Here is a 9,639-nt window from a genome sequence, read left to right on the forward strand (position 1 = left end):
TTGTAAGCCTTATGGATATAGCATAAATGTCTTGGGTATCTTCATAAGTGACAACAAGCTCTGGATGATAATTTAGCTTATTTCTGTTTTAAAACAGATCTGCATTGACACCATAATCATGCAAAATGTGTTGGTAGACTTTGACTGTTCTTTGCAGACGTCATCTGAATTGTTGTTTTCACTGCTACGCTAGCTATGCTATAATCTTCTCCATGACAGATATTATCTTAAAACCTGTAGTAAATCTAATAGTTGGTCTGAATTCCATAAAAGCATAATGTGGATTTTGTATGGAAACCAAACAGAATATAAAGCCAGTGTCAACAAGCAGTGGCAAAATTTTCCCTTCTTAACATGTATGGTGGTAGGGCATGAAACCTGGAAGAGACCAAAGAAAATGGGGGATTAGTACAGACCCAGCAATTAGGCAACAAAGAGAACTTATACCTCTGCTGGTGCTGTACTTGGGTAGAAAGAGATTTATGTTAAACTCCCAACTACTGTAAAGTTTTCAGTAGAGGAGTTTCGTTTGGTTACATTCAAACGAAAATTTGCACTGACTCCAGTGATTCCATAGAGGGAAACTCCTGGGGCTGCAGGAGCTCCTCTTCAGTCTGTCTCAAACTGTGGCAACCTGCCTGTTAATATTGAAGTACCACACAAGGGAGAGATTAGTCACCTCCTGTATGTGTTCAGGAGTCAAATTCTTCCCTAACATCACCCCAAATTATATTTGCTGCTGTAGAGAAATGTACTTCGTCCCCTCAAGTAACTAGGACAGTGAATATGTTTCTGGGGTAATTAACCCTCCCCATTGCTGATGATTCATATATGTCCTAAGCCTAAGAACTCCTTGTGTGTCCTACTGCGCTCCCTGTTACAGCATTTCAGAAGTAGGAAAAGCTCTATTGCTTAAGCCAACTTTATTCCAAATTCAACAAGAGTCACTTCAGGAGGCTGCTTTGTGGATGACAGTGGGTGCAAAGCTCCACCTGCAGTGTTCACACAGTGAAAACTGACTTTCATTTCCCCTTTTACAGAGGAATCTGAACTTAGATTAGAAATAGTTTAGCACAGATCTGGCTAGACAAACAAATGACAGCAATGCAAGGAGCAGGTGAAGGAGCAGAAAAGCTGGTGGGATTCTTCAAGGAGTGTCTGAGAAGTCTTGAAAATCTATACAGCAGTTTTACAATGTCCTGAATTCTAGTCTGTGACTATACAAACATGGTAGTTGTGTGTTGGATAAAAAGTATTACCTTTTCTCTCTGAAACGAAACATTCCAAAATGATCCTGATTTTATTTAACACAGCTGCAACATATGCTGCATAACCTAAATCTTGGCACACTCAAAAGTCAGTGCTAGCAGAGTGCTGCAGTTTGCCTGCTTGGGGGGATGCATGCTTGTATGTGTGATGAACCTCTACCTTCAAACAGATTTTAACATATTCCTCCTTTGTGACATTTACTCTTCTACCATTTTATCTGAGAACACGATTTGCAGATTTTTAACAGTGGTGTTTAATTGTTGGGATGTATTTATCTATTTTTCAGCATCTGAGAACTTACTTACATTCAAGCTTGTCTTCTATTTAGCAGAAGTTGTGGCTTAAAGGGCAGTTCTGACTTGGAAGCAAAGCCTGTTGGTTGGGTGCTTTTGGTCTCTATTGTACTCACACTTGGATTAGATTATTTTTGTAGCCTTCTTGTAAATACGAATTAGCTTTTTTTGTGACTACCTGTTTGTTATCAACTGAATCTTGGAGAGAAAATTGCATTATATTAATTTCATTCCAAATGTAGTTTTTATTTCAGAAGAGAAAATTGTCTGGAACTTTTGCAAAAGAGGGCAATTACTGAGACATGTTAACATTATCTGTGTTCATACACTCTTTACAGGTTTGAGGAAATGAAATTTCATTCATGTTTGGCATATCATATGCATAATCCCATAGAGTTCAAAGTCTTGCTTTACACTTCAGCACTGGGAATTGGGAATTCCCAACACAATGCGGTCACAAAAAATGAATTAGCACTGACGCAGAGCTCATGACCTCCTTGGCGCCAAGGGGCTACATTTAGCCAATTTCCTGCAAGGATATAGTTCAAGGAAAGTTTCTCAGTGATGCCTAATGTAATTTATATGATCACATTTACTTTTTCTTTCAACTTTTAGAGGAGTCACTTTGGAAAAAAATACATCTGTAACAATTACTTGAATGTCATTCCCTTGTTGAAAATAAGATTTAATTCTATTACCTTTGTGTATGCCCTGTTTGACTGTTGAGTTCAGTGTTTTGTTATTTCAGCAGACTTCAAACGTGTAATAAATAAATTTCCACTGGGTTGGCACTTCCTTTTTGCTTCCTGATGTAGGGATTGATTGTTCTTTGCAAGTCTCTCGGGATTTTATGAGCTTTCTCAGAATGACTGACTTGACCACAAATTCAACCATCATAATTTTCAGAAACCGTTCACACAGAAAAGCCAATAGAGGCAATTTTTAGAACAATAGCAACTGCTGCATATTGTATGAGATCAAATGCCTTCTCAGGTGTAACAGGAGATACAAACAATGATGGAATAGACTCCAAGTATTCTTAGTCATGGGATTAGAGTCAGTTGCAGGGAAGGTTGTCAATATGAGAAGTTTTATAAGAGAGTATTCTTAGAAAATGTGTTTCTCAAGGGGTATCTTTATATATGCATAAAGTAATAGTGTGGTCACTTAGACTACTCAGCAATTTGGAAGCTTAGCAAGTACTATGGAGATGAAACAATATCAAAACATACTGAACCCAGCTTAGGATAAGAATGTAGTAGAATTTTAGCAAAATCTAAATTAGCTAAGTAATGTAATTGAACAATTAAATATTTCAAACAGAAAAAAAGAAATTAAAGGATCAAAAATGGTTAATTGAGAAAGTAAAACTTCAGGGTTTTCAGTCTGGGTGGAGACGGTGAGACGTCCAGTGGCATTTTAGATGTCCAAGTGAATCCTGATCTCCCGTAGGCCTTGCATTTATACCTGACACCCTGAAGCGTCAGGTACACATGGTGTCTAGTCTGAAATCACCTTCTACTACATTCTTCATATTCTACTAACAGGGAAAAGTGTCTAACACATAAAAAGATAAACTGACTTTACCTGATAGTACAAAAGACAGTCTGTGGAGTTAGTGGGTTGACTGTTCTAGAGCAGAACAGTCAAATTCGGTAATATCATGTAACTTTTTGGATGTCTGATTTGGATTTCCTATTGGTGCGTTAAATGCTTTGTCCAACTAGATTTCTCTAGAGACAGCTTAGAGCATGTCTGGATTGGACTGCTATTCCCTATCAGATCCCACTGGCAGATTTTTTAAGAAGTCAATGTTTGCCAATGCTATGAAGCTAAAAATGAGATTGTGCAGTTACTTCCTATTCCATATAGTGGGTAAAACATGTTTGGTAATGGGGAATAATGCATAATTAGTACTCCTAGACTTACTATTAAAAATATTTTTGAAACACATTTTAAGTGATGCATAAGTCTCAAATATGAATCTAACTTAAAGGTTTTATGTGATAAACACAATATTTGACAGATTTGTTTTGTCTTAAAATAGAAGGACTATTATTATTACAGTACATATTTTATATGGATTAGAAGCTATGCAGTCATTCTACAGGTATGGAATCCATACTGTTTTTTCCATGCCAAGCAGCATAACTCCTGTTAGGGGGAGTAAACAGGTCCACAATTTATTCTTATTAATTCCTATTTTATATTTGCATCAAATGTTGTTGGAATGCTCCATGTGTGAACCTTGGAAGTCTTGGGTTTTAAGGGAAGCTCTCCTGCCCTTAGTGCAGCATATGAATGGCACTAGCAGAAGGTGGTGGCAGAGGTGCATGAGGCTGATGTCAGTCCTGGTACAGGTCTGGACCTGTTGCCCTGTGGTGCTTGAAGAGCAGTTGTCCCTTCCAGCTTGAGCACCACTTACAGGGCATTGGCGTGTCTCAGCTCCTTTGGGAATTTGCCAAGTCACGACTCTTGGTGATGTGAAGATTTGTGTATGTGATTAGTGTGCTGCACTTGAAAAAATTGAGACGTAGCCTTCCTTAGCTCGAATGTAAAAAAAAAAAGAAATGCTGTTGGCACAGTCATTCACTTGGGAATAAGTGGTTACTTGACTGCTGTGCAAATGTGATACGAATGAATGGGGTATAACATCACATAATTTTCCTACCACAGAGAAAAGCGTTGAGGGCTTTGATCCAAAGTAATCATGTTTCCTGTTTTCATCCACCAGTTTATACAGTTTAACATGTTGTGTGGAAAGACGTCTGGAATTATATATCCTGTATAAGCAGCTACTCTACAAGCCTGTACTTGGGAAGCCAATGAGCTCAGAAATATTTGTACAGACTGCCATTTCCTGAAAAGAATGGAAACTACGTATTAATTTGTCAATGCATCTATGTTCTATATAATCATGATAATTCGCAATTTTAATGAGATTTTAATGCCCCATGGCATAACTTTCAGTCTCCAGTTGTAACGAGTGTCCAGCTAGTACCTAAAATGAAATTCAAAAGGTAAAATTACATTCAGCAGAGCACTTTTGCCTTATATACCTGCATGAATTTAGAAAATTGCTATTAAGAGATCAGAACTGAGAGTTTGATCTCTGTGGCTCAATAATTATTTCAAAGTAGGAGAAGCTGTAGGGAAACTAGTATGAAGATTGACATTTTCATGATCACAGCTCTTCAAGGAGAAGATGATCTTAATTAAAAGAGACACTAAATAGCAGTCCTTCAATATGAACATTAAGAGATCAGACTGTGGCCTCTTCAGGAACCTGCTTAGTAAGGTTCCATGGGATACAGCCCTAGAGGGCAGGGAAGCCCAAGACTGCTGGTTGATATTCAAGGATCACCTACTGCAAGCTCAGGAGGGTTGCATCCCAACTAGGAGGAAGTGCAGCAGGAGAACCAGGAGACCTCCTTAGATGGATAAGGAGTTGCTGAGGAAAATTCGAAGGAAAGGGAAAAAAGAGGCTTATAAAAGGTGGAAGCAAGGACAGGTGGCCTGGAAAGTATACAGGGATGTTGTCCGGGAAGCTAGGGACCAGGTTAAGAAAGCTAAAGCCCAGTTAGAACTAAACTTGGCTAGGGATGTTAAGGATAACAGGAAGGGATTCTATAGGTACACAGCAAATAAAAGACAGACTAGGGACAATGTAGACCCTCTCCGGAAGCTATCAGGAGAACTGGCTACCCTGAATTTAGAGGAGGCTGAGGTTCTTAATGGTCCTGAAGGAGCTGGCAAATGAAGTTGCTAAGCCACTGGCCATCATATTTGAAAAATCATGGCAGTCAGGTGAAGTTCCTGATGACTGGAAAAAGGGAAATATAACCCCCATTTTCAAGAAGGATAAAATGGAAGACCCGGGGAATTACAGAGCAGTCAGTCTCACCTCTGTGCCTCGCAAAATCTTGGAGCACCTTCTCCTGGAAGGCATGCTAAGGCACATGAATAACAACAAGGTGCTTGGTGACAGCCAGCATGGCTTCACTAAGGGGAAATCCTGCCTGACCAATTTGGTGGCCTTCTGTGATGGGGCTACGGAACTGATGGACAGGGGTAGAGCAGCTGATGTCATCTACCTGGACTTGTGCAAAGCGTTCAACACTGTCCCGCACGACATCCTTGTCTCTGAATTGGAGAGATATTAATTTGATGGATGGAACACTCTGTGGATAAAGAACTATCTGGGTGGCCGCATGCAAAGAATTGTGGTCAATGGCTCAATGTCCGTCTGGAGACCAGTAATGAGTGGTGTCCCTCAGGGATGGGTGTTATGGACCAGTCTTGTTCAATGTCTTTGTTGGTGACATGGACAGTGGGATTGAGTGCGCCCTCAGCAAGTTTGCCGATGACACCAAGCTGTGTGGTTCGGTTGTTACGCTGCAGGGAAGGGATGCCATCCAGAGGGACCTTGACACGCTTGTGGGGTGGGCTGATGCCAACCTTATGAAGTTCAACCATGACAAGTGCAAGGTCCTGGGTCGGAGCAATCCCAGGCACAGCTACAGGTTGGGCAAAGAGATTCAGAGCAGCCCTGCAGAGAAGGACTTGGGGGTGTTGGTTGATGAGAAACTTAATGTGAGCAGGCTGCAGTGTGCGCTCGCAGCCCAGAAAGCCAACCGTATCCTGGGCTGCATCAAAAGGAGCGTGACCAGCAGGTTGAAAGAGGTGATCCTGCCCCTCTGCTCTTGTGAGACCTCACCTGGAGTATTGTGTGCAGTTCTGGTGTCCTCAACATAAAAAGGACATGGAACTGCTGGAACAAGTGCAGAGGAGGGCCACTAGGATGATCAGGGGACTGGAGCACCTCCCGTATGAAGACAGGCTGAGGAAGTTGGGTCTGTTCAGCCTGGAGAAGAGAAGGCTGCATGGGGACCTAATAGCAGCCTTCCAGTACCTGAAGGGGGCCTACAAGGATGCTGGGGAGGGACTCTTCGTCAGGGACTGTAGTGATAGGACAAGGGGTAATGGGTTCAAACTTAAACAGGGGAAGTTGAGATTGGATATAAGGAAGAAGTTCTTTACTGTAAGGATGGTGAGGCACTGGAATGAGTTGCCCAGGGAAGTTGTGAATGCTCCATCCCTGGCGGCGTTCAAGGCCAGGTTGAACATAGCCTTGAGTGAGATGGTTTAGTGTGAGGTGTCCCTGCCCATGGCAGGGGGATTGCAACTAGATGATCTTTAGGTCCTTTCCAACCCTAACTCTTCTATGATTCTGTGATTCTAATATCTGAAGTTCTGAATCGCTGATCTCAGTTTTGAGACTCTGCTGCTTTATTAGGAGAGAAAGTATGTGATGACACATTCAGGCCTTCTTCATGACAGCTTACTACTATGGATACAGAAGAATCAACCGCGAGGCTGGGTGCCACGACACTGGCTCTGGTATGATCCAGGGGCAAACAGCAAGCAGTCTCAGTTTTGGTGGTGGGGAGATTATCCTGAACAGTGAATCAGCCAGTGACTAAAGAGACAATGGTGCGACATAAATCCCTGTAAAATGTCTGTTTATGAAATTAAATGCTGAAGCTAAAAGGTGAGAGAAACTCAGAGAGATTTGATGTAACATTTTACATAAAGTTAACTTCCAGTAATACTACATAAAATGTATTTTCTTAAAAAAAAAAAAAAAAACCCAAACCAAGCTTAATATATAGTTCTCTTAGTGGTTGTATAATTGTAGGTAAAAATATAATTCTTGTCTAAGTCACTCATAGTATGTACTGGGAGAAGATAGTGCATCATGGGACGTGCCTGAAAAAGTAGGAACTGCAGCAATATCAGAGCGAGACTGATAATCTCAAAGGCCAACAACAAGAGCTTATTTTGCTGCTCAGGGTAAAATCTTGCCATCCTTATTGTAAGGAAATCATGATATTTGCAAAGAGATACTTTGTATTCCTCATATTTATTTTTTCTAAACTGCAATTATAGTTTATTTAACAAAATAGGAAGCCACTTTTCCTCACATTTCCCTTCAGTTTGAGACTCAAATCTCTGATATTTTTACCCTATCTACTTATATATGCACACACTATGCATATATATATACACACATATCTATATACAAATATTTATGCTTTATTTATATATACGCATTTATACATACATTTTATTTATATCTATAGACATATATTATACAAGCTTCCTTGGTTATCTAAATACATATGTGTAGGAATTTAGGTGGTGTAAAGATATTTAGGAAATATATACTTCGAAGGGATTATTCATTTGGAATAGTAAGTCACTGTCATTCCTGCTGGCTTTCAAAGGCAACTGCTCCCCTTTCAACAACTGGGCTGTGACATGGATTTTGTTGTATGAGAGTACCTTCTTGCAGTCTTGGGATTGTGCAAGAAACTAGTCAGGCATTTGAGATAGGTTTTGAAGGTAAACTACCTGTAAGGTTTTGTAATAAAGGAAGAACTTTGCTTCTTAGTAGGGTGTGTACAGATGTGAGGTTTTGAGATTCTATATGGAAGGATGCATGAACCTAATTGAGCCAGAAAGGAGACTGCCGCTCTGCTCTTGTGAAGATACTGGTGCTTCTCGCAGAAAGAGTAGCTGTAGGAAAAGGTTAGAAATGGATCAGAAAAGTTGGCCAGAGCATCCTCTGTTAATGTTGCAACGGATCAGACTACATATAAACAGTATATTAGATATGAGCTATATACGATATATGATGAGGCTACCTGTTTCACCAGTGCTGGATACCAGACCTTAATACCTGCTAGTGCAGCGCTTCAGGCATTTTTTATTCCCATCAAAGTTGGGAAACAGAGGATGTGTCTTATTTGCATCTTGTCATGTAATTAATCTATTGTTCTCTAAATAGTCCGTAAACAACCTAATGCTGGTCTGAAACAGCTTGTGCAAGAGCAAAAAGCCTTTTTTTTTTTTTTTTTTAATTTTTCAATACATCAGCCATTAAGTATTTATTTTTTCATTCATTGAAAATTTATGAAATAGATAAATAGCACTGGAAGCATTATTTTATTGAGTTATATGAAAAACTCGCAGTGTTCTCAGTCTTATCTGTCATTAAGCATCTCTAAAGAATACGGTTTAACATTGATTTTTCTATATATTATAGTATGAAAGGGAGTTTAGTTATCTGTTAGAATGCATATTTGGCATAATCTGGAAGTAAAACAGTAATTATCAGAATTCTAGAGGTAGAATGGAATAGCTCTCATTAATCGCAGAACATTGGTTTTGACTTTGAAAGACAACTACTTTTTCTTCATTTCAGCTTATTTAGCCAATAGCTTCACCAGAAAAAATGCGAGTAAGACTTAAAATAGATTCATGGGCTATATGTATAGCTCATCTTACACAAACTAGAATTAAGTACTTTTGAAGCTTTCTGAGGGAATGGGTAGCTCTTGTGACTCCAACTCTCCCCCCTTCCCTAAGGATATTGTATTTTCTTTAGTATTCAAAGTGTGTGACAAGAACTAAAGAGATAAAGATGGATATTTAACCTTTTTCTCACATCTGGAGAAACAAGTTAAACATTCATCAACATCAAAACATCACAATAACTGGTGTCAGTGATATGGTATTGCTGATAAGCACTATGAATATGGGTGTGTTTTGTTCTTTCGCATCAAGCCCTATAGTAATGTGCTGTTGGTTTATACATATTCTTGCTAAAGTTATTTCAAGAAAGCCTCCTTTGTATCATTAGTGGTAGATGCAGTGCTCACATAAATTGGCCAAAATGTCCAGAACCTGGCAGCTGAACCACCAAGTTTTGAACTGGCTTGTGGCAGTTTTGCTACATAAAGTGCAATTACAAAGCAGGACTTACGGAGAGGTTGTCACGGTCAGCCAAAGATGAGTATGTGATACTGTACTTATGTCTTAATTTGAACTTGCTCTGAGTTTCACCTTGAGATTATACTAAGAAATTACTGATAAACTTGGGGATGAATGCTTTGCAGACACATGTATATGTGTATAAATGTGGCAGTATTTTGCCATTTAGATCTCTGATTTTCCTGTATGGTTTGAAGGGGAAAAAAAATCATACTTCCCATACTGACATAAAAGAAATTAC

The sequence above is a fragment of the Lathamus discolor genome, chromosome 1 (genome assembly GCF_037157495.1).
Source record: "Lathamus discolor isolate bLatDis1 chromosome 1, bLatDis1.hap1, whole genome shotgun sequence".
NCBI classification, from domain to species: domain Eukaryota; kingdom Metazoa; phylum Chordata; class Aves; order Psittaciformes; family Psittacidae; genus Lathamus; species Lathamus discolor.